The sequence below is a fragment of the Dermacentor albipictus genome, chromosome 4, assembly GCF_038994185.2.
Source record: "Dermacentor albipictus isolate Rhodes 1998 colony chromosome 4, USDA_Dalb.pri_finalv2, whole genome shotgun sequence".
In the NCBI taxonomy this organism is placed as follows: Eukaryota; Metazoa; Arthropoda; class Arachnida; order Ixodida; family Ixodidae; genus Dermacentor; species Dermacentor albipictus.
Genome location: NC_091824.1, coordinates 28,169,177 through 28,189,574, shown reverse-complemented (window position 1 = coordinate 28,189,574; position 20,398 = coordinate 28,169,177). Strand labels below are relative to the sequence as shown.

The 20,398-nt window shown below is 49.2% G+C and overlaps 1 protein-coding gene across 3 annotated transcripts in view; it reads right to left on the bottom strand.

Annotated features, from left to right (window-relative positions):
• LOC135900215 (phospholipid-transporting ATPase ABCA3-like) overlaps positions 1–20,398 on the bottom strand; it is a 661,060-nt gene that overhangs the window by 298,853 nt on the left and 341,809 nt on the right. The gene's annotated exons all lie outside the window — the stretch shown is intronic.

The following is a 20,398-nucleotide window of genomic DNA, read 5'->3' as shown; positions in this document are numbered from 1 at the left end:
GTGTACCGCCAATCAAGTGTGGTCTCGTAACCTGTGTAACAGCCAATGGCACAAGGCAACCGGTCGATAAAATTCTATATAAGGTGCCTCTAACATAAAGCTATTCCAATATGCTTTTATTCGAATCTCCTGACGTCAAATTCCAATCTCCTGACTTCAAAACGGGCGGGCCACCGCCCGCTGCGGGCGGTGGCTCACCCGTTTGTTGCCGCAGTGTTGCCTCAAGAGCCCAATAAAATGCTCTCTTAGTTTAGAGGAGGTCACTTTTCTTTGATTTCAATACGAATAACATTGGCTATATTGAGCGGTTTTTCGTTTGTAACTGGTTGCCAGGAGGCGAGGAGCACGCTCAAGTGGAGAGGGTTTCGATGGGGCCGAGCCAGCGCACTGAAAATAGATAACCGGATGAACAGCAGGGTGGTGCCGCCGCCTGCGATTGGTCCACTTTCCCTTAATGACCTTGCGGTAGCTGGTCCAAAATAAAGGCGGCATGCAACGGAAGGTTAAGAATGCCGCTAAAACCGGTCCTCATCAATGAAAAGATGGCAGAGCGAGGTCGTAAACGAGCCGAAAGTGCTCAGCAATGTTACATGACCATGCAGAAAGTTTTATTATGCGCAAATAAACCCATGCTCTCCGGCAGGTGCGAGTAGCCAGTGCCTGAGCGATCGGCGGCAGCTATCTTTTATTCGTTTCGGAACGGCGCAGCTTGCGGCTATTCAGAAAAAAAAATTCTGTTTTGTTCGGCATACTAATGCACCTTCAACGCGTACACGTCACTTTCACGCGGTGACGTCTGGCGGTTTTGTGACGTCGCGTGACAGGCAGGTGAAGTGGCTGCAGCCCGAAGACGTTTAACCAATAGCTAGCCGAGGGCTAATGGCGAAAAGCGTCGAATGAGAAATAACTATTTTTTTTCGTTCGGTCCAATCATGCATAATCAGTGTGTACACGTCATATCAGACGTGGAGCTATTGCGGTATTCATGACGTCGCGTGACAGACGGGCGAAGCTTCCTTTTCAAAAAAAAAGTCCTAAAAAGTTTTTGAACAATCGCGGAGAGCTGACTGCGAAATTGGAATAGAAAGTTTGGAACAGCTTTACGTTATAGCGCCCGAAGTCAAATAAACGCCACGTTAATCACACCCTCTTACCCAGAAGAATCGTCTCCGTCCACCTCACTGCGTCGTCCTCCTAGACGCTGAACCCCCCCATCGACGCGCTCCGGATGCGACCATTCTGTCTTTGCCATATCCCTTATACAAACAGCTGTGCCGCAGGAATTTGCTAACCTGGGGCCCTATAACGTAAAACTATTCCAATATGTTTCTATTCCAATTTCCTGACGTCAAATTTGCGTAACCACCGACGCAAGCACCGGGCGGTCACCCGCAGGGTTGTCTGAACAGACCAATCAAACGCTCTCCTCGTTCATAGGAGGTCACTTTTGTTTGCTTGAAAAACGAATAACATTGCCTACACTGAGCAGCTTGTCGTATCTCATTGGCTGACAAGAGGTGAGGAGAACGGTCAAGTGGAGAGGGATTCACTGGGGCAGAGCCAGTGCACTGAAAATCGATAACCGGATGAAGAAGGTGGTGCCGGCGTCTGCGATTGGTCGGCCTTCCCTTACTTAGCTTGTGATGGCTGGTCGAAAATCGCGGCGGCATGCAACGGAAGCTTAAGAATAACGCTAAAACTGACCCTCAGTAAAGAAGCGTTAGCAGACTGAGGTAGTAAACGTGCCGAAAGTTCTTGAAAACGGTACGCGGTCACGCAAGAAGTTTTATTATACGCAAATACACCCATGCTCTCCGGCAGGTGCGATTAGCCAGCGTCTCAGCGATCGGCGGCAGTCATCTTTTATTCCTTTCGGAACGGGGCAGCCTGCGGCTATTCCGAAAAAAATTCAGTTTTGTTCGGCATATTAATGCATCTTTATCGCGTACACGTCAATTTGACGCGGTGAGTTTGTGCGGTTTTGTGACGTCACGTGACATGCAGGTAAAGTGGGTGCAGCCCGAAAACTTTTTACCAATAGCCGAGTGCTAATGGCGAAAAGGGGTCGAATCAGAAATAACTGTTCTTCCTTTTTGTCAAATCATGCATAACCAGTGTGTACACATCATATCAGGTGGGGAGGTATTGCTGTTTTCGTGACGTCGCGTGATAGACATGTGAAGTGGGGCTGGTCGAAAAAAGTTTTTGACCAATCGCAGAGGGCTGATAGCAGAAATGGGATAGAAAAGTTTGGAATAGTTTTACGTTATAGCGCCCCTGGGTGCTTGTTCGGCCTCTTCTGCCTCCTGACCTGACGAGATCAGTGCCGATTAGTGTGGCCCGGAGCTTCCCGTGCTTTCCGCACCATTTCGGCAAAACGGCTGAGTGTAGAACATCACATGACAGGCCGATCTGCTTTGCCTGCCACTAAAGTAGACATACGTCTCGTCACTGCGATTGCAGCCGGTAGTTTCTGCCCTCGAATGACTTCGTCTGCACTTCTCTCCCGTTGACTAACCCCGCCGCCATTCGCCACGCCGTGCGTCGCAAAGGTGACGTTACTGTGTAGGATCCGCGCTCCTTCCTTTTCTCGCCTCGTTTTAACGTCACCATGCTCAGTCTCCTTGTGCACTACAGGGTCAATTTCGTTCGCTTCTGTACCACCGAGCTCCTTCGCCGACATTTTCGCACCACCCGGCACCGGAAAGCTATATAATGAGCGTTTATTGATGGAGCTGCATTGAGGAACTTGGCAACAAATCTTCGCTTGGCCTACTAAGCGCAACCTGTTGGTTGTTCATGTGGACGACATTACTGTTGACCGACACTGCGACACGTTGATCGTAACTGGAGCGCACGTGTCTATTATGAGCGCCACCCTTTGCCGTCAGCTGAAGAAAATTAGTACGCGTGTACCGCAACGATTTGCAAGAGTCGTCGACGGCTGGACATTAGCTGTTATTGGCATTTGCCCTGCACGAGTGAACATCAGAGATCGACGTACAGTCATCCTTTTTAAACACGTACTTGAGCCTGGTTTTCTTCCCGCCATTATCTGCGCCTTGTCGCGCCCGTTTTCGCTGACGCCAGTCCCCCGTCTCAAACACGCCTAAGTTGCATTGACTGCACTCACCTGGGCCCTCAAGCTGTGACCCATGTCCGTTTGCGCTTTTCGCATAGTGTGCCTGATGGTGCCTAGGTGGTGAGAACTATCACACACGCTATGCTTACGCACGGTGTAGCCGTTTCACACGCAGTTCTTACGATGAGAGGCTACTAAACCTGCCTTCCTCTTGTTAATGTTGCGCTGGCCGCGCAGGTGCTGCCGTTGCGTACGTGACTGCGCCGTACTTGTGCACTGAAAGTCGTGACCTTCTTTGTAGATGACCCCGTGGCGCTCACGCAACTCCTTGACGCCATCGCATTGTAGTGGTGCCGCCATTCAGAACATGGTTCCGCATGACCTGCCGACTGCTCAAGCTCGGGCCTTCTGCAGCGTTTTTGAAAACTACCGTGATATTTTTGATTTTGACATTCGGCCCTGGGGCTAAATTTCTTTTCTCACCTATCAAATAAATGCTGTTGATGCAAGCCCAATTCACTGCCGCTTCTGGCGTATTACTGCGTTAGAATGCCTGGCAATCCAAAAGCAATTCAGAAGGTGCTAGCTAAGCATATCATCGAACCTTCGTGTACTCGCTGGGCTTTTCCAGTCGTACTCCTGAGAAACAAAGATGGACTGTGGCACTTCGGTGGCAGATTATCTCCACTAAAACAAATTCATAAAAAGTACGTTTACCCTTTGCCACGCTTTGATTACGCTCTAGTTTGTGGCATTTTCTTCTCAATAGAGATCTGAGAACTGACAGACTGCTTTATAAGCACAAGGCCACCACCGAACGGGCGGTGAACTCCCTGTTTCATGGGTTTAATTTGTGGACGAATTTGGGCTACCTGGACCAGATGATTGTTTTCCAGTCTACGTTTGAGACGCATCTAGGTTGTCTATCAGTAATTCTTTGTTTCGCAGGGCCGCCCTCAAGTTCTCCACGAAGTATCACTTTTGTCTTCACCAAATCAGTGTCCTAGGCCACCATTTGGACGCCACAAGAATAAGACACTATCTGAAGAAAATTCATCCCATAACGAAGTTATTCCTCACGAATATCATCAAAGCCTTTCGTAGGACTGTGCTCTTACTTCTGACATTTTGTGCGAATTTGTGGCCATTGCAGGCCCTTTACCAACCTTTCAAAGAAAGTCGTGTTTACGCGAGGTCGATTTCGCCGGTGCTTCTACGCAGCTCACCACTCTCCCTATCACACCGCCAATGCTAGCCCAGTTTAACCCAACGGCCCCAAACGAGGTTTGAACTAGTGCCAATGGCGACAGCATAAACGCAGTATTAGCCCAACATCAGCGTGAGTACAACAGCGTTATAGCCTACGCCAGATGGCTCCTGTCGGCGTCTGAGAGCAACTATTCGATCACGGAGCCTGCGTTCCTCCTTCTCCGTGGGTATTCTGTAAGTTGTGCTTATTCTTATGCAGGCGCCCCTTCTGGGTGATCACCGATTATTACGCGCTCTGGTAGGTCTCCTCGCTCAAGCGCCCGTAGGCCGACAAGCACGCTGAGCTTCACACATTCAAGAGTATACGTACTCATTTATGTACAAGTCGGGCCGCTAGTCTCTCGTGAAAAAATCGGCCGCTACTGACGCAGTTCCCTGCGTTTTATCCCGTCGCAATTGCTTGAAATCAGCGACGAGCAACGCTGCGATATATCTCTACGAGATCTTATCGACCCGCACCGACCTTTGCCTTGTAATAACCCCGTACAGTTGTTCCTTCTCGAGGATTGGAACTAATACCACCATACTTATCACCCTGACGGCCCTTACCTTTCCTTCGTCCAACCAACACAACTACACTCGACTATCGCCCACCAAATTTGTGACTGTCCCATGGCAGGGTACTTTGACGTTTTATGCGCATACGACCACATGCGCCATTGCTTCTTTCGGCCCCGCCTCGGCTGGTCCGTGAGTATTAATGTCGCCGAATGGCAGCCCTGCCAACGCCGGAAAAAGCCCTCTGCGCTGCGTGCCGGGTATTTGCAGCTGATGCACATCCTGCCTGCCCCTTTCTTCCAAGTTGATTTAGACCTTGCCCCATTCCTTATCGCTGCCTCGGGAAAAATTAGGTTGCCGTCGCTACCAATGACGCTACATTGTGCTCAATCATAAGTGCGCTTCCAAGTTGCGCTGCTCACGTTGCCGACGTCCTCCTGTACGACGTTTTTTGGTTCACGGTGCTGCACGATACTCGCTCACTGGCCAAAGTCGTAACTTCCTCCAAATGGTCATTAATGATATGCTGCTCAACCAAACATCAGTTCACCACGTCCGACCTTCCGCAAACCAACAGCCTCACTGAGCGATTCAACTGGACCATTCCGGACATGCTCTCGATATACGTTCGAGGCGGCCACCTTGATTGGGGCTTTCATTTACCATATAGAATGTTAGCATAGAATTCACTGCGACACGATACTGCAGGGTAGTCGCCATTCTATCTCGTGTACGACGGTGATCTCGACTTACCGTTTAACACGTTGCTGCCTTCGACTGCACCTTCTGCCAGGGTATATGCCTGCCACGTGATCACCCGCGCTGGCCACGCACGGTGACTCGCCTACGCTCACTTACCATGCCCCAAGGAAAATCAGACTTCTCTGTTACTGCCGGCATCGAGATGCACGTTTTTAGCAGGGTATCTGGTACTTTTTTGGTCATAAATCCATCACCTGGGGCTTTCCGAAAATCTATCGCGTTACACCGCTCTGTACATCGTGCTGTAACAAGTGATTAGTATGAATTAATCCCTGCAGGTTGATCAGTGTCATCGTTAGCCGCAAGGTACATCGTTCACGTAGCAAGGCTCAAGCCGTACAACACTTCTGCAATCATCATTGTGTCTATGATGCGCGCGGACAATTCTTCTATCGCTGGGGTCATGTTATGGGACTGGCGCAGATCTATGACGCCTCAGCGTCGCTGCAGTGAAGAGGACAATGACGATGTGGTGTCGTTACTTGACAATCGCCATTCTGCTAGTTTTTACTGATGGACACGCATCTATATTTGGGGGGTTGTCAAGAAACCCGGGTCCGAAGCCCAGCTACCCGTTCCCGCTCACACCTACTTCCCCTTCGTTGTGATATAGTGGGTTGACGCTGGCATGGCTGGGCTCGGTCATCCGGGTAACTCATTTATGGGAGGGAGCGAGAAGAGGTAGCCACCATGGCCACGATTTATCGAGGCCGGCCAGCCATGGTGCAGCGGCATCTCGGGAGAGGCCGACACCGTGGCCGCTCAGGTCGAGCACGCTTGCATGTTCTGTTCTGGTGTTACCTGCACGTGAGCCCATCTTTTTCGCCTGTTTTGAAGGCGATAGCCACGCCGCTACAGGGCCCCTTTCCTTGTGCGATTGAAGTAAAGTGCAATGGTAAAGGCCAGGTAAAGTTTGCAGATGGTGCCGTCGTTGGTAGTGTTGGATTCCCGCAAGTGGAGAGGGATGTACCAGGCAGCAGCGGCAGTGTAGGTTGTGAGCGAGGCGCAGCCACAGTGATACCATAGTGCGAAATCGCGATCTGCCAGAAGTTTTCGTAAATGCTCGGGCCTGTAGACGTCGGAGCTCCAAAAGTAGACTACCTGGAAGCTCGGCCGCTTGTGTGAAAATAGCGCAAGGGTTGGGCACTCAAGTTGTTGACGTAGAAGTGATTCTCAAGCTCAAGAAACCAGATGGCAGAGCTCCTCCTGCAAAACTTCTGTAGGCCATGCATCTGCCGAACGTGTGAGCACAGAACATCGAAAGGCTCGCGTGCTGTTGCTTGCGGTGAAATCTGGAATGCCGACAGCATCAAGGTTGCTGTGGTCGGTGGATGCATCGCGACGGTTGTGCTTGTGGCGTTGCCGTGCCAGGAAGAGTGAAAGTTGCGCCTTGTGGAGCCGGTAGGAAAGCCTCTGAATTCATGATGAGTGAGCTGCCCCCGAACAGAAAGCGGACAGCTTTCGGAAGCATCCAAGAAATGAGAGCAACGGGCTGTAGAGTAACTGAAAGCGCTCCCGTTTGGCCCAGTGAATCCCTGAGAAGGGGTGGTCGCGCCGCTGCCTTTAAGCTTGGGAAAGGCTTACGTACCCTGTAGAGGCTTGGTGATGGGACCGGCGCATTCTGTCGTTAGGCAAAGGTTGGTGTAGGTGGTGTGGGTCGACAAGACGCGTAATGACGTAACGGTTCAAATGACCAGTGCTATCGTGAGCGAGCGCTTTAAGTGGCGTAATGAGAAAGAACGGCTGCCCGCAAGTCCGCGTAGAAGTCGGGCATGTGGGTGGCAATCAGAGCCTGGAACGCTCTGATAGAACCACGTCGAGAGAGAACTGGCTGTTCAGCTACATGAACAAGATGTCCAGCATGTCGATGTAGAATTCCCTGAGACTTTGCAACCGCGGCACATCTAGCGGACCACGTGGGGCCGCATCACCCTCGCCTTGGATAATGCCGAGAGGGCAGTTGTCAATCACAGCAAAAAGAACAGAAGTAGGGTGCCCGGCTATATTTAAACACGCAGTACGCATTCCAAGAAAAATCAGCACGCCGCTGCCGGCTACGCGAAGCACTTGTGCAGCTGCTGGGGTGAGAATTTTCCTTAAACGTCTACGCAGGCTCGCACTTATCACAGATACGTGGGCTCTCGTGTCAACGATTGCTTGGACAGGTACGCCGTCTATTTTAAGATCAATTACACTTCTTTTTGTGGGCACAGACAAAGGATTTGCTGCAGTAGTAGGCAAAGAAGCACCACCTCTGAAGGCGGCATTGCTTAGTTTTCCGAAAGGGTGCGGCCGAAAGCCACAGGGGACGAAAGGCGGCGTGGTTGCGGCGAATGGGAAGATGGGCGACGTGTTTGAGGTGAACGAGACTGGTGTCCACACAGCGATGGTGAGCGACCGTACCACGTGTTTCTAGCAGAGTCACGGCGGTGGTAGACTCGGCGGTGGGCGAAACATTGCGGGCATTTCCATTAAAACGGTCAGGTTGGTCGATGTGCGAGGCGTTGAGGGCCACGAGCTGCGACATTATCGGGCGACATGACCAATGTGGTGACATGTGAAACATTATCGGCTGCGCGTCCGCAGTCCTTTACTCAGTCGGGTTGTGATAACGTGGAGAGAAGCGTCGGGGTGTAACAAAAGTAGTAGAAGGTCGTTTGATGGCTCGGTGGTTGGTGACCGCACGGACAGAATATAGTACAATGTTTTCAAGTTTCTGATGAACAGTGGCTTATACAAGAAGAGAAAGCTGTGGGCGCCATCACATCCAGTTCACGTCCAACGATTGGCGCCACGTTCTCCGATGGCGGCGCATGCTGATGTGCGAGGTGACCTTCACACGTCCACATTGCTGCAGTATTCGGAAGTCTGGCGAATGGTTGCACCACGCTTCTGCTTTTGGCCTGCTCGAATTGTCGGCACATTTTGACGATAGTGACACGTGTACTTGTCTTTATCGGGCGACAAGTTTTGCCGCCGAACAAATGTTATCGCACAGCGCGGGACGCGCCTGCATGTATACGAAGTTTCTGGAAAGTTATCGATGCTTCTATCCGCTGTCTGTTGTCGCCGAACGTTGTGTTATCTGATTTCATCGCTTGACGCGAATGGTGTAGAACATTTTAGAAGGCATGCGGGTCCCAACGTTTAATCTGGAACATTCGATGATTGCTGTATAAAAGCCGACGCGCTTGACCCGCTGATCAGATTTCCGACGATCGCTGACCGTGTTCGCCGCTATCGTTGTGCTATAAGTGTAGCCTGTTTTGTGGGCACAGGTTCACCCAATAAAAGCTAGTTTTGTATTACACCGTACTGCTTCTTTCTTCACCGTCACTACCACGTGACATCTGGTGGAGGTGCTTGTGCGTTCATGTACGGAACGCCCCCGCAAAGCCGCGATCCAAGCCCGAAGCCCGACGACAAAACCAACGTCGCCCAAGACCAGCGTGCTAGCCTCCGACTGCAAGGACTGCCCCCGGAGCACGGACTTCTACCTGAGAAGACCAAAAAGATTGTGGACAAGGCAACCCCAATGGCATCCCCAGTGTCCCCCATCGTGCTGCAGCAGCCCAGAGACCCTGCGACGTTCCGCGGATCAACATTCGAGGACCCGGAAACCTGACTCGAGATGTATGAGAGGGTCGCTACGTTTAACAGTTGAGACAGCGACGACAAGCTGCGGCATGTCTATTTCGCACTGGAAGACGCTGCCAGGACCTGGTTCGAGAATTGAGAAGCCACTTTAACGACATGGGACCTGTTCCGAAGCGGCTTCTTACAAACGTTTACAAGCATCGTACGAAAAGAGCGAGCCCAAGCACTACTAGAAACCAGAGTGCAGCTGCCAAACGAGACGATCGCGATCTTCACGGAGGAGATGGCCCGTCTTTTCCGGCACGCCGACCCGGAAATGTCAGAGGAGAAAAAAGTCCGCTTCCTGATGCGGGGCGTCAAGCAAGAACTTTTCGCAGGACTTATTCGTCACCCGCCGTAGACCGTAGCTGAGTTTTCTGCAGGGGCATCGACGATCGAGAAAACTCTAGAGATGCGCACCCGGCAATATAACCGCCAGGGGCTCACGCCGCAGTACGCAATCCAATGACTGGATTCCGGCGACTTTCAGGAGACCATCAGGGCCACTGTGCGCAAAGAACTGCGCAAGGTCCTGCCTTCGTCGAAGCCCCAAGTGGCTTCGATCGCCGACATCGTGAAAGAAGAAGTTCAGCGATCGCTCGGAGTTCCCGAGTTACAACCACAATCATCGCAGCCCCAGCCAGAAGCGATGACCTACGCCGCCGTCGCCCGCCGTCAAGGTCCCCCTCCACGACCGCGCCAGGGCCCTGCAACGCCGCAATTCCGCCGACCACCGCCGTCGCCGCCATCACGCCCACCCGTCGCCCAGCGCAGCTACCCGAGAAAGACAGACATTTGGCGATCCCCCGACCACCGGCCGCTCTGCTATCACTGCGGAGAAGCCGGCCATGTGTATCGCCGATGCCCATACCGCGACATAGGACTGAGAGGGTTCGCCGTCAACGCGCCGCGTCCGAAGCTTGGAGAGCGCCCACGTGACATCGCCGACTACCTTGCCGCTACTCAATGGAGCCCTCGACGACCGTCCCGTTCGCCGTCACCAGGCCGCTACCTGTCGCCGCAGCGCCGACCATACACCAGCCCAGCCCGGGGCCGCTCTGCGAGCCCATATTCGGAAAACTAAAAGCAGCAACCGATGGAGGTGCGGTTGCTGTTCGTCGAACTGACGAAGATCCTCCGCCGTCGACGAACACGACGAAGAAACCATCTCGACGACCTAATGACGACACGCCGCCGTCCCGAAGAAGTCGCGAAGCCAAGACTACACCGACGAAAGACGACTTGACGACGCAACGTTCCAGCTTCAGTTCAACACGACGCAGCCGTGATCCGACGCCAAGACCCAACTGCAACGCCAGACAAAGAACCACCGACCTCGACGTACTTCTAGACGGCCACGCAGTCACTGCCTTAGTCGACACAGGGGCCGATTACTCTGTAATGAGTGGACACATCGCCGCCCAGTTAAAGAAGGTTAAGACTGCATGGGAGGGTCCCCAAATTCGGACCGCTGGAGGACACCTCATTACGCCAACTGGAATCTGCATGGCAAGAATTACCGTTCATGACCGGACTTACCCTGCCACCTTCGTTATCCTGCAACAGTGTTCGCGAGACGTCATTCTCGGCATGGACCAACCAACACGGCGCAATCATTGACCTGAAGTCGAAGTCCATAACGCTGTCGGAAGATCAAGCGATACCACCGGAGAGCTCTAGTAGTCACCGTGCCTTAAGTGTGCTCGAAGGTCAGGACAGCATCCCGCCTCGCTCCAGCATTGTCATTTCCGTAGGCACCAAAACGCCTGCCGACGTAGAAGGCGTCATCGAGGGTGACCAACGTCTACTGCTAGACCGTGAAATTTGCGTCGCAAGAGGGATCGCTCAACTGCATGGAGGGAAAACTGAAGTGTTGCTGACAAACTTCAGCCAGGAGTTCAAGCACATCAACAAGGGCACCACGATCGCGTACATCGAAGAAATTCTGGAAACCAGTAATGCGTTTGTCCTCTCGGATTCCGCCGCGTCTACCCCGATGACCATGGTTCCCGAGCCCGACTACGACATTAAGCCAAGTCTCGCCGTGATTAAGCAACAACAGCTGAGAAGTCTGCTCTAATGATACAAAGCCTGTTTTTCGACGTCTTCGAGGATTCGACAAACACCAGTCGCCAAGCATCGCATAATAACCGAGGAAAGCGCTCGACCACTCCGCCAGAGCCCTTACCGAGTTTCGCCGCGAGAACGTGAAGCTACAAGACAACAAGTCGGCGAAATGCTGCGCGACTACATCATCCAGCCGTCGAAAAGCCACCCACTCATCAAAGCCGGTGCCATAGGTCTCGGAGAAAGTTCCAGGATCCTTGGGTTGCACAACCACAACCACACGGGACAGAGACGTAGCTGGCGACGGTGATGTTTGAGGTGGCAACGACATTGATTCCGCGTGTTTACCGTCATTCGTGGGGAGGACGGTGATGCGACGTCCACTGCGCAGCTCCGTTTTCCGCCGTGGTACCTAGCACCTCTACCAATCTAATACAGGGTTGTTGGGAGTACTGATATACTGTATTTACAATATATATACAAGCCGAGTCAATATGGTTAAGATGGCAGACCAGCAACACGCAACAGCCAGCGTCTCGCAATCTTCTTCTTCCTTTCTCTACTTTTATGTTTTTGCGACAATATTAGCATCCAATCGAATACTGCTACAATATCACAATTCACGGGCTGACTCTGTGTTTCCTGGTACACTGGACCAGACGCAGCAAGGCGAGATGAACGTGCGGCCAGGTCAAGCATATGTTTTCCAAATTCCCGCACGTTGTCAGCCATCCCCTATTCCTACATGCCTCGACAGACCCGTCCGATACTGAACATTATGTCCAAGCAGGCTCATCTGGGGAAAACGCGGCATTCATTTGTTTGGTCCTGAGGGGCAGCAGGTATTCTCCACTTGCGCTGTGCTCACAGTGGCGTCCTGTCCTCGAGCGAACTTTGTCTTAGCCACGTTGTTAAGGAAGATTAGGAGTGCGCGGCTCCTTTATCATGCTGAATTATTCCGACATTCAGTTTTATATTTGCGCGATCAAAGTGTCGGTAATGTGTAACCCGGCGCCCGTTCAAGGTAATCAGCCCTCACGATAGTTAAGGTGACGTACGTAGTTCTATGATTCTTTCTCGTCATTTTTGTGACGGTGATCTCGGGTTGTCCATTTTTTTACAGTTCGAGTCCACTGGGGTAGCTGTGTGAAGAAGTGGTGAACGCGGCTGTTGAAACGCGGCAGCTTCAAGCTGAAACTGCTGCTGAGAGTGTGAAAAGTAGGCGCCTCCAGCATAGCCGGAGCCTCACGTGAAGGGAGCACGGAGAACAGTGTGGCCCCACAGTCGTAGCCAGCAGGTCTTAGTCCTAACCACTAGCGTCCAGTGAGGGCCCGCGCCACCGCTCATTGATTCATCGTACTCTTCTCAAGTACTAGTTTCCATGTTGAGGTGGTAGCCCCGACATGTCTTCTTTCTCTGGGAATGCTGCAGCACTTGTCCAGGGTGACTTGCGATGATGACACGGCACCCCGCCCGATGGAGAAATTTTGTGTACTGTACCACTGATCTTGGATGCGCGGACCGTGGATCAGGCAATACCCGACCCAGCAATGTATGCTCGGCGCCGAGGGTCCGAAACCGGGCGGGCTTCCTTGCATCTGTGCATCTGGCTAGCTTCTGTGCAATTTTCGCTTTGGCAGTCCGGTGGAGCGTCGACCGAAGTGCTGTTCTTTGCTGCTTACTTGTAGGGCCTGTTTCTCCAATCGCATTCTGCCCACCTGTTCACCTTGCGGCCTTCTAGCTTGCTGGCCTGCTGATCAAGGAGCGAGTAACGGACAGCGTGCGGCGCAACAATTAAGCCATGAGTGTGGGCCGTCAGCGATAACATCGTCGCTGATGACTGACGTCAGCGGTGACGTCAGGAGCCTGGAAGGTTCCAACACCTATAAAGCGAAAGACCAAATGATGCTGGAGGGCCGTCCGGTGGAGCGTCGACTAACGTGTTGATCTTTGCTGCTTACTTCTAGGTAAGAGGCCCCTACTTGGTGGGATCGGTCGTTTTTCTTTTTGCTCCACTGGACTGCACTCCTGCCTCGAACCATGTCGCCGCGAGATTGCACAAAGTGTACAAAGCTGTTTGAAAAAGATCAAGAGTATATCTTGTTCCAAATGCAAGAAAGTATACCACGCGGGCAAATGTTCGGGAATGGCTAAAAAGGCTTTCAAAAACATGTGACCACGCGATATCGACGGCTGGATGTGTGATAGTTGAAGAGAGCAGGAATCAGAGGAACAAACCTCAGAAACCAGTGATGCGGAACGCGGAGGGGAAGGGAAGGGAGGAAAGAAAAATCAAATGAGTCATGTTACAAAACTTATTGAGGACATTAGCCAAAAGATGGTGGCAGTCTTGGGCCGACTAGAAAAGATGGAAAAAAAAGGTAGACAGACAGTGCACGATAACGGAAGGAATAGAAAAATCTATGGAACTGCTGTCGCATAAATACGACGAAATTATGGCCACCACCGTAAGGCAAGAAAATGACATTGCCGAATTAAAGATAACGTCAGCAGAGCTGATGCGAAATATGGCAGAAAAAGACAATCAAATTGCAAGGCTGAAGCAAAACGTCGAGAGTGCTGAACATTACTCGAGGCGGAAGAACATCGAGATACATGGGGTTCCGTACAAACGGGCGAAAATCTGTATAGGTTTCTAGCGGGGCTTAGCGCCCAGCTGGAAATACAGACAGTCGAACGTCACTCACTGAAGGCCATTCACAGGCTAAAAGAGAAGATAAGATACCCCCAATCAATGTCAGATTTAGGCAATTGGCTGATTGTGACTTGTGGATTTCGAAGCAATATGCACTCCAATGTGATAGCATATACATAAACGAAAACTTGACACGAGCGCAAAAGAAGTTGTTTTGGTTGAGAAGACAGAGGGGCAGACAACAGGGCTGTAAATTTGTCTTGATGCGTAATGGCAGAATTTTCGCTAGGTGCAACGAAGGAAGGCCTGCTATCTTCATTGCAACAAAAAACGATTTGGAAAAAATAAACTAATGGCAGAGTTCATGTCTTTTTCTGAATGGGATTCTCATAGAAATCAGTTCATTAAGACTGAACAGTTAAAGCAGGCCTTTAAAGCATCGTATGTTTATATTACATATAAACATACGATGCTTAAAGAAGAACTGGGAGCAGTTATGTGCTTATGTAAACACTCGGCAGACAAGAGAATATGTCATCGTCTTGACAGAGGTTAATCTCGATGCAAATCGACAGAGTTTTTACAGCCTTGCTGGGTATTATCGTTACGCTTGGTGTCAACAAAACAGAAAAGGAGGAGGGGTGGTCATGTTTGTGAGCGATACTGGTCATGTGAAATTCAGGTATCCATAGAAAACGCATAAATGGTGGTTGTCTCTCTTAGCAAGATGGATACAACTTACATTGTATGTGCAATATACAGACCACCTAGCACGAACATTCCTTTATTCCTCGAAGAACTAACCTCACTGCTAAAAAATATATGAATGAGAAGCAGTTTATTTTAGCGGGAGATCTAAATGTAGATATAATACTAAACTAAAAGAGGGTAGTTAGAAACTTCTTAGACCTACTGGCTGAATTTGGTTTAGTTAACGTTATTAATAACTGTACAAGAGAGGAATTTTTAGGTTCCAAGATAACTACATCATGCATCTAGCACATAATTGTCCGCATAAGAAGCAAAGACTGTTCATCAGGAGTCATTAAATTGAAACTTCCAGACCACTACTTTGTGGCACTAGTAACCATGAAAGAAACTTGTAACCACGAAAACAATGCGAACATCAGACCTAGAATCAGAAACATTCTAGACAACAGGAGTATAGACAAAGCTATTCAGAACACAAACTGGAATGCTATATTACCTCTGCATCACATGAGGCTATATAATAAATTTCTCCAAAAGTTCCACCTCATACACGAGACGTCATCCAAAGCTATCAAAATAAAGCAAGGAAAAGCGGACAACAATTGGATAACGCAGGATATCATGGAGTTGTGTTCCTAAAGGATAAAGCTTGGCAAAACTGTAGAAAGGACCCTGAAAATGCCGCACTTAGGCAGGAATTTCGCATATTGCGAAATATTGTAACAGCCAAAACGCCACAGGCAAAAAGAAGATACCTATCGCAGCAGTTTGCGCTAAACAGGAATGATGGAAGAAAAACATGGAAATTGGCAAACACTTTAATGGACCGCGTCAAACAGGCTACGATTGAGGAGGTCATCGATAAAAACTTTCCACAGGAAGAATCAGTCATTTTGTGAACTGTTTAACGAGACTTTCATTCACGCAACAAATAAGCTGCGCATTGCTCATGGTACGAATCGTCTCGAAAATAAGCCAATACTTTCATGCGCACAGAGAGCGTACCTTCCTGAGATAACAGAAGCTGAGCTATGGAATATAATAGGTAGAATGAAGATGTTCAAACCAACAGGTTTTGACAAGATCCGCGTATGAGATCTGTACTACAACTTTAACAACTAAAAGGTGTGATTCTTAAAATACTGAACAGAATATTAGAAACCGAAATGATGCCCAAGGAAATGAAAATTTTGATAGTGAGACCTGTGTACAAAAGTGGAAAGAGAAGTGACTGCGCCAACTATAGACCGATTTCAATTATACATGCCCTGGCTCATATTTTGCAAAAGCACGTGGCACTGCTTATGTAGTCTTTCTGCAATAAATGTTCATTAAACAACCTGGCACAATATGGGTTCACAAAGGACCGGAACACAACTACGTTCTCACAAGAATTCTCGGATTACGTTAATACCGCAATAGAAAACAATCACCTTCTGCTAGCATTGTTTTTAGACCTATCAAAGGCATTTGATACTATTGATCACGCCTTATTGTTGTAAAAGCTGGACAACTTAGGTTTCAGGGGCCGATTTCATCAATTCCTTAAGGCATATTTCAGAGATAGATCACCATGTGTTAGAATTGAAAACAAATACAGTAAATTTAAAGAAATAAAATTTGGTGTTCCACAAGGAAGTACTCTGGCCCCATTACTCCGATGGGCATCGCTTGATTGATTTTAAAATAGACGGCGTACCTCCGATATCTACGTCTCTGAACTGGGTTTTTTGAATTTAAGATCAGGAATCTTCCAATATGCAGATGACACAGCATTAGCACTAGAACTCACTGATCTAGATCTTGGGTGCAAAGTGTTTCTACACGATGAGTGCAGGGTAATAGACTGGCTTACGCCAAATTCAATATATTTAAACTGGCAGAAAACAAAGCTTATCTGTTTTAGAAACCCACACAAACGAATGCTCCAAAGGGATTCTCTACTTTTACATAACTCAGATTGCGCAACGTGCAGATGTAATGCAATACCATTTGAACATGGAATCAAGTATCTCGGAATAATATTTGATGAGCATATAACAGGGAATGATCATGTGCACTATATGTAACAGGCTTAGAGCTGTGTCTGCGATGATGTAAAACCTCAGAAGTAGAAATTCGATGTACTTGAGGCGCACCATATACATGGCGCTGACTGAATCTGTTATAACAGTATTACATTCTATGGAACTTGTTCTGATCACAATATGGGAGCCATGATGCTCATAAATAAAAGAATAGTAAACAGTGTAACCTACGGAACCATGCTGCAACAGGTTGACAAGGAGGAACAATACAATAGGCTTGGCATATTGGAAATGCGTGACCTATTTTATTACACTGTGCTCACACGTCATTACTATGCAAAGGATTTCACAGTATCTGCCAAGAAAAAACGTTGCCCTAAGAAAGACAGAAATATACATTAAGCCACGATGCTTTACACATTACGGGAAAAAAAATAAGGCGATATTACGTGGCACAGATATTTATTGAACATAGAAAAGCGTTTGGCAATTTCAAAACTAAACTAAAATTGGCTATATCAATAAGAAAATGGCGCTCATCTTTGTAGACAAATCACTGATGGCCTCTTGCATAGAGAAGGTTACTTTCCTGCGTTTGCTCCTTAGATGTTCTGTGAGTTGTGATATGGCTCATTGTGAAGCTAATATGATGTCCTTTATGTATTTATTTAGTTTTAATTTTGCTCGAGTTGTACTCACAAAAGCTCATTGTGTCTCTATATTTTTTTGTATAGTATGCTTAGTACGTACTAGTATGGCCTACTTCATTGTATTGTTGTACACATTCGATGATTCACTTTGCTGCCTGTACAACCAACAAGCATGCTGTGCTTAGGTTGAACGGGAAATGAAAATCTATATACCAAATGAAGATAAATAAATTTTGATTTGGTCTGACATGCTTTGTAGAGCTTGCGCAGCTGCGTTAATGAATACACTATAGCCTCCGAGTTCTTTAGTCCTTGCAGGAGTAGAAAGGTTCTAAAATTCTTCCGGAATTCTGCCGGAATTCTTCTCTCTTCAACTTTGTTCTCAAAGGTAAACTCTGAAGGAGGCGAAAGGTCCGTCTGCCCTTTAAATGCTGTGCTTTAAAGGTGTCTTTAAAGAAATAAAGTCAAAGTGAAAGTGACAACAGGTATAGAGAAGGCAAGTAATCTCGAGAACAGCGGCTGCTTGGAGTAATGCAGCCAGGTTACGATGTCGACCTGCTTGGATGATGAAAACGATGCCTCGATATCACCACCGCCGTGGCCGCTGACTCCCGGATCTCGACATCCGCCTTGCAGGAGCTAACAACGCAGCTCACCACAGGTTATCGTGTGGAAGTCTTCATACTGTGCCGCCGAGAGCCTTAGCTGCTCCTCTAGCTGATGTCGACACCATCGCATTGGTGACTTCTACGGGCTAACGGTGCCTTTATCCAAATGGCGGCATGCATTTCGAGGCGGCGCCCATGGTCCCGCGTCAGGCAAAGAAGGAGCAAGCTGAAGAGCTTATTGTCGCCCGCGAAAGGTGCATCTCGCGCCACGAAATCTTGTCGGAGGCCTTCGTAGGAGTCGCTACCTCCTGACGAACGTGCGCAACGACACCCTGCGCGACCGTGGTCCGTTACAGAAATCTGCCAGGGCCCAACATATGGCGCTAGTCTGGGGGGTGGTGCGGTCAAATGCTATTCGGTAGGCCTCTGTCCTGACTTCCAGCGTCCCGACAGAGCATGCGCTACCACCCGAAGTTCATCTTGCTCTTCTCGGCGTGTACAACACGATAAGAGAACTGATAGAGACGCACCTGGTGAGCCAGACTGAACGGTTAGCGCTCACGGAGCCGAGAAGAGCTGTCCCGCGGCACCTTGGCCAACCATTGCTACTCAACGAGACGGCGCGGAAGGGACGCATAGCTTCCAAAATTCGCGAGCGTGTCTACGTCGCACCTGTACCTGGGAACATGCATACCGAACACAGCATCACAAACAAAGTAAGCCTACTCTCAACTTTCACCACACGCGGCACACGGATGTGGCCAGGTACAACGACATAGACGCCCACACCATCAGCGTGGTGGACTACGCCCTCCGTGAGATCGGCGCGACAACGACACAGCGCATCGACACCACCGGAGCTGAAGAGGCAGCCATAGCCATAGCTATGGTTACGGACCGCCGAAAAACACATCACGAAAATGAGGTACTCGCACGAAGCATGTCATAAATATTAGTATGTACCGAACGGCGATATCCTTTTTAAGTGCCTCTACCCTTCCTGAAATGGCAATAATAGTATGGACACTTGGACATGATTCTTTCGCTGGGAACCTGAAGGGCCACGCCTCTACTCGAGCGCACATTCACTGAGCCTCAGAGCGAGACAAACGTGGCGGGGAGAGTTCGGAACTAATGCCAAAACAATTTCATGCCACACTTCAACGCTACAGAATACAGAGCCGGAAATATCCACCGCACGAGTCCCTCCCGCGCGCCCAAGCAGTTTCGTGGATGCAGCTACAAAACACCTTTCTGCACCGCACACTGTATCACGCCATGTATCCCACGCAATACGCGTAGCAATGTCCAGATTGCAATTCTCCGGTGACTCCCTACCATGCCACTTGAGCGTGCCAGCTTATGAGTGCCAACTTTACAATCGAACATCCAACCACACAGCAGCGGGCAACATCGTTGTCTAGTGTCAACTCGATCTGATCCTGAGAGCGCGCCGGACGGCAGCGGCTCATGGGGCCTTGCACGGAGGACTCCTCCCACGCTCAGGGCCGGTCGACGGACCTTGCAGTTCCCCAGTATTTTAACAAATATTTCCTGTCGCTCTCCCTTCTCTAGTACTAGCCTCAAAATCGTGGATCAGAGAGGCGTTTCCTTCCGTGCGAAGGCTTCAAGTGGTTTCTTTCCATCCACGTAGTTAGACCCATCAGTAGCCATCTGCAGCCGTCCTAAACAAGAGCTTGTCTTGTATGAGCAACTTGATATTGTTAGCACACAGTGAACAAACTACAGAGACGCGAATCTCTTCACGATAACCACAATATCTAATATGAGACAAAGATCATAGCGCTATGCGTTATAGGGTAAAATGTCCGCTTTGGAGGAAATGAGAAAAGAAAAAAACTTGTCAGTGTGAGCCAAGAGTAACAAGCTTCGACCTTCGACGCCGGTGCTCGCGCCCTAAGAGCCAACACACAGAGAGGAAAGCCATCAGCCAATGTAAGACACCACTTACGAACGAAAAGCTTTGCGAATTCCGCCCCTGTTCGCTACAGTATCCCGATGTGAAACCAGAAACGCTGCCTAGATGCTCTCATTGCAAGAAATGTACGCCTTCAAGTGCATAATTCGATTAATAAAGCGAATAGCTGTCTAGAAGCGTTCGTCTATTCGTTGACAAAAATCTTGAATGACTACTGCCCATATTGTTTCTAAATTTACGCCGTTGTAGTTTTATTACCAGTTAAATTCGTTCTGCTAAAACGCCGTCTTACTGATAAGGAGACTAATGGAGCTTCCTACGAAGGCCAGTTGTATAATATAATGATCAACATGGTAGCACGATTTTCGAAGTTTTCACAAAATTTATCAGCCTTCCTTTTAGGAAATCTAAAATTTTCTACTTGAAGTAGGCAAAACATTGTTCTGCATATATTGTGGGTCATGCAGTGCAGTATGGCTTTTCCTATTTAGCT